Here is a 5,925-nt window from a genome sequence, read left to right on the forward strand (position 1 = left end):
AAAGAAAGGAGATAGGGGAAGAATTGAGCCATAAAAAAAATAAAATAAGTCAAAGGTACTTAAGAACCATCCATTGAGCAATGTGATTGGGAACTATGAGGATAACGTGGTAACAATGAGACAATCCAAGCTAAATGAGATAAGTTATGGTTGCTATACCTCCCAAATCGAACTAAAAAATATTGAAGAAGCTTTGAATGATGAAACTTGGGTAGAGGCTTTTCATGAAGAGCTAAATCAATTCTCTATAAATATAGTTTGGTTCTTAGTGCCTAAACCAAAATATGTGAATGTCATTGGAACAAAATGGATTTTCAAAAATAAGATGGATGAAAATGGAATGATTTTGAGAAATAAAGCTAGGTTGGTTGCTCAATGGTTTAAGCAAATTGAGGTAATAGATTTTGATGAAACTCTAGACCCTCCATTTTGTACCTTTAGCACATGTCTTTAAGTTCACCTCTAGTGCTCCACAGGAATTCCTTGGTGGCCCATTGCTACTCATACTACTTATATTTTCTGAGCCACTTTGGAAATTTTGATTGAAGGGTTTATCCGGCTCCACATTATGACCTTGGCTACCCTTCAAGTTTAGATTAGGCTTCACTTAGGTGCACTTTAGGTTAGACTTAGTTAGACCCACCTAGTCTCACCCTATGTCCGTATAGGCATGCCCCGGCCCATTAGGCACCACCTTAGGTACTTTTAGACTCACTTTTTATATGGAACTTGGGCACCACCTTAGGCAAATAAGCATGAAGTTGAGGATCAGCCAGCAATCATTGAGGTTAAGACTGAAACGGCAGATTGAATTCTGAATTTGTCATTACAGACAAGATGTATGGTGCATGAATGAGAGAAGAGTAAACAGTGGAAAAATCGGAGGTTAGATAGTTTCATGATCGAGTGAAGCCAAGATGAAGCTAGGAAAGGGAGGTACGGGCTGGGCCATGCTTGACTGTCTGGCCCTATGACTTGTAGTGAGAGAGGACTAGATAGGTTCTGCATCACTTCTCTGAAAATCTTTTTAAGGATATCTCATTGAAGGAATTCATGCATGCATGTAATTTAGTTGAATCTCGAGCATGAGGGAGCACAAAGGGCCTTTCTTTGATTCCTTTTGCAGATTTTGTAAATCATGATGGGTTTTCAGACTCATTTTTATTAGGTGATGAGGACAAGCAATTGTCAAAGTGACGGACGATCGGAATTTTCTCTCTGGAGAGTTATCCAACTCTTCTGGGCTCTCTTTCTCGGCCATCTGTATCTGTCCGCCATCCTTCTTTCTCTCTCTCTAAACCTCCCAGACGGTTAATTAGTCGCCAAGAAATCTGATCTCATTATCCTAAACCTACTCACTCCGGACAATTGTACTGTACATAGGCGTCGACGCCTGAAGGTCGAAACCACCACTTCAGTGCCATGGACACGGGTATCCCCGACGGTGGAGGTTCAAATCCATTGCAGTCGGAGATTACCAGATTTTCTACAGAGCGTCAACCTAAAGCCTCCCAAACCAACCCTGATGATCTACGCCACCCCGGCTTCATCTCCAGTACAATCTAGTGAGTGTCATCATATGCTCCTCTATTCTACTATCCGCAACGACCGTCTACATCACAAGACCTTCTCGTCGATTACGCCTGATGTCGACCTCTCAATCACCTCCAAGTCCGATTCCAAAATCATGGACCACTCCAGAGTCACCGGCGACTTCACCAAGTCGACGCTAGAGTTCCAACGCAAAATCTTGGAGTGCTCTGGCTTCGGGAAAGAGACTCATGTGCCTCAAGCAATGGACTACCTACCCCGCGCCCCTCGATGTTGACGGCCCGGGAGGAGGCTAAATGTTTGGTGCTTTGGATGCTCTGTTTTCTGATACTTGTATTAATCCTAAGGACACCGACATGCTTGTTGTGAACAGTAGTTGGTTTAATCCCACGCCTTCCCTCTCTGCCATGATTGTGAATAAGTACAAATTGTGGGGTAATATTAGGAGTTTTTTAATCTATGAGGTCCATGTTGATACCCAATTGTTTGTTTCGGGTTGGAGGTGTTGTTCTTTTACTTTCTAATAGGTCTAGGAACAGAAAAAGAGAGGATTTTTTTTGGCAGAGAGAACACGCAAGAGAATTTTGGCAAAGAGAACACGCGAGGGAATTTTGGTAGAGAGAATAACAGAGGAACAGGCAGAAGAGGAATTTTTGGCAAAGATTCACACACGAGCAATTTTTTTCTAGAGAGGACACGCACAGGATTTTTTTAGAACAAGGGAATTTTTTTTGGCGAGGACACACACAGAATTTTGGGGAGCAGCAGAGGACTTCAAACATTAATCGGGCTGCCACCATCAAGAGAGTTTTTTTTTTTTTTTTTTTTGACACAAAACAGGTTAGTTTTCGCTTTCAATAGAGCATTTTTTTAGTTTAGATTTTGGTTCATTGTGATAAATTCTTTTAAATTTTAAGTCGCTCAATTTTTTTATTTCTCTTGGATTAGATATCTTTTTTTTGTGATTGTGGTTCATTAGTCCCATGCTAGTTTATTTTAATCTATATGATAGTTTAAATGTGTTTGTGATTTTAATCTAATTAGTTTTGTCTTAATTTATTCTTTAGTTTAGTTTTGATGGTTGATTTTGATTTATTAGATTAATTAATTAATTTTCTTAGATAGAGTTTAATTTCAATCTAGTCTAGTTTTAATTTATTCTATAGTTTGAATGTGTTTATGATTTTAATTCAATTGTTTGATTAAACCTCTTAGATAAATTTCATGTTTTTTTGTCTTAATTCCGATTTTAGTTTAGTTTTAATTTGTTGATTTATTTATTTAGTTTAAATGTATCTACAATTTCAATTTGATAGTTTAGCCAATCTTACTAGATAATGTTGATGTTTTTAATTCTAATTTAATCTAGTACTAATTTTTTTAAATTTGAATGTGGTGTTTTTTATTTCGTTAATTTTGATTCTAATCCATTTATATCTAATTTTTTAGTTGATTATAATTTTAGTTAATCACGTGTTATCATTTTCATGTCTTAAGTATGGTAATTTTAATTTTGATCCATCAATATTTAGTTTTAGTGTTTTTATTAATTAATTTAGTCAATCACATGTTATTATTTTCATATTTTGAGTATGACATATTTTGGTATTGATCTATTAATATTTAGTTTGAGTTTTTAGGAATTTTAGATAATCAATCTAGTTAATTGCATGTTATTGTCTCATATTTTTAAGATTGCTAAACTTTGGTTTTGATTTATCATATTTTGTTAGAGTGATAATTTACTTTAATTAATCCCAAATTATTATCTCCATATGCTAAGTTTGTTGACTTTAACCTTTGATTGTTTTTTTTTTTTTTAATCCTAATTCACGTGCTTCTTGAAATCTAGATGTTAGCCTTGGATAATATTTTGTTAGCTTGTTTGATTAGGAAGTCATAAGTTTGTTGCCTTAGTGATTGTTGGTCAAATCTTTTTTTTTGAAGGTCACTGGAAACCCATGAAGGTTGGCCCAACTCCCACCACTTTTAGTCGGCTCGATTGTCTAAAATTGTATTTTGTGAATTTGTTTTCCTTTGAGTTATCTATGTTTGATGCTTGAATATTGTCATTTGAAAATCATCTTTTTCCTATTTTAAAAAGAAACCTTTTATCAAAATGTTCCTCCCTAAAGTGTATTTCAAAAATTCATTTTGAGCCTTTAGAATCAAAATCTTTTTTTTTTTTTTTAATAATATGCAATCATATCTTAATCGGTTTACATCCTTCTCAATTTTCAATGAAAATTTTGGTTTTGAGTAAGACACGAATCCAAGCTCGTGGTCCAAAATAAATGGAATAATTCTAGGTTAAATTAGGGTATATCAATTTGGGGAATTGGTGAAACCCCTACATAAGAAAATCTTTTCAAAACTTTTTTTTGCTACCACCCTTGCTATTTGTTGTAATTATATTAATCTATTTTTTAGGAATTGTATACAAGATGTGTGTGATAATTGATTATTTCGTATATTATGATCATTTTTGCTATACTAATTAAACAAGCATGCTAGAATTTCTTATTTTATTATTTATTATCTAACCCCTCATGTCCTGAGGAAGCGTATTATGAGTTATCTATGCTATCTAGGTACGCTCCCTAACACCTACTTTCTAAATTCTGTAAATATGATTGTCATTATGAACTATGCCTATGTTTGATAGTGCTTGGGTGTCTAGATATTTGTTACATTGTTTGATTATTTATGATAAAGCACATGAACTATGCCTGTGTTTGATAGTGCTTGGGTGTCTAGATATTTGTTACATTGTTTGATCATTTATGATAAAGCACATGTTGGGTGATATACTATTTAAACTAACCATTGATGTTTTATGATAGTGCTTAAGAAGTGGTCCAGGTATGCACCCTAAATCTTCTATATGATTGTGATTGGTTTTCTTGTTAGGCATGCCATTCTTTTGAAATAACCTAGCCTACTTAGGTATCTATAATTAACTAATTAATTGTCACACTTCCCTTAACTTAGTCAGTAGAGACCTTTATAGGGCTTAGAGGGGTGCTACCTCCTAAAAATACCTTCCCAATAAGTAACCTGATCCCTAGACCTAGACTCGGGTTTTTCAAAGACATGTTTTTCCAAAAACTACGGAGTCAATTTTTTAGGGTTTTATTTCTTGTTTTATTTTCCCTTTAAAATAAAATAAAATAAATGGCGACTCCGACTTTTCCAAAATTAAATTTTCACCAAATAAAAAGCAAGTCTCGCAGATCGAGTAGGAGATGCGCGTGAAAAATGCAGGTCCACAAAAACCTTTGCTTTGGTTGCAAAACTTAAATCCATTCAAATACTCTTAGTTTTAGCTTGTGTATGGAAATTCAAATTGTTTCAAATGGATGTCAAAAGTGCCTTTCTTAACGGGATCCTCAATGAAGAAGTGTATGTTAAGAAACTCAAAGGGTTTCAAGACCCTTGGTATCCTAATCATGTCTATAGACTTAGGGAAGCTCTCTATGGCTTAAAGCAAGCTCCTAAAGCTTGGCATGAAAGACTCACATCCTATCTTCTTAAGAAATGATTCATGAGAGGGGGAGCAAATCGAACATTGTTCATTAGGAGAAATGATGAAGTGTTCTTGGTAGCACAAATCTATGTGGATGGCATAGTGTTTGGCTCTACCTCTAGTGAGTGTGCTTTAGATTTTTCCAAATAGATGAAAAGTGAGTTTAAAATGAGCATGGTAGGGAAATTGACTTATTTTCTTGGTTTCCAAGTGAAACAACTCAAGGATGGGATTTTCTTATCCCAATCCAAGTATGCAAGGGAACTTGTCAAGAAGTTTGGGCTTGAATCAATCAAACATTTTATGCCAATGCTTACCAACCTAAAGCTAAGTAATGATGAATTTGGAAAATAAGTAGAGGAAACATTGTATAGGAGCATGATTGGTAGCCTCTTATACCTCAATGCTAGTAGACCGAATGTGGCTTTTAGTATTGGAGTGTGTGCTAGGTATCAAGCTTGTCCTAAGGAATCTCATCTCATAGCTCTTAAGCGAATCATTAGGTACATTGTTGGTACTTTAAAGCTAGCTCTTTGGTATCCTTTTGACACCCATTCTAATGTAGCTTGCTACACTGATGCCGATTGTGCTGGAAATGTAGATGATAGGAAAAACACTTTAGGCGGTTGTTTCTATATTGGAAATTGCTTGGTTTCTTAGATGAGTAAGAAACAAAACTCTATTTTACTCTCCACAACTGAAGCAGAATACGTTGTCATAGGTAGTTGTTTTCAACTTCTATGGATCAAACAAATGTTTAAAGACTATGGAATAGATCAAGAAACTATGGTTGTGTTTTGTGACAATACTAGTACGATCAAAATCTCCAAGAACCCTATTCTTCACTC

The sequence above is a fragment of the Vitis riparia genome, chromosome 10 (genome assembly GCF_004353265.1).
Source record: "Vitis riparia cultivar Riparia Gloire de Montpellier isolate 1030 chromosome 10, EGFV_Vit.rip_1.0, whole genome shotgun sequence".
Taxonomy (NCBI): domain Eukaryota; kingdom Viridiplantae; phylum Streptophyta; class Magnoliopsida; order Vitales; family Vitaceae; genus Vitis; species Vitis riparia.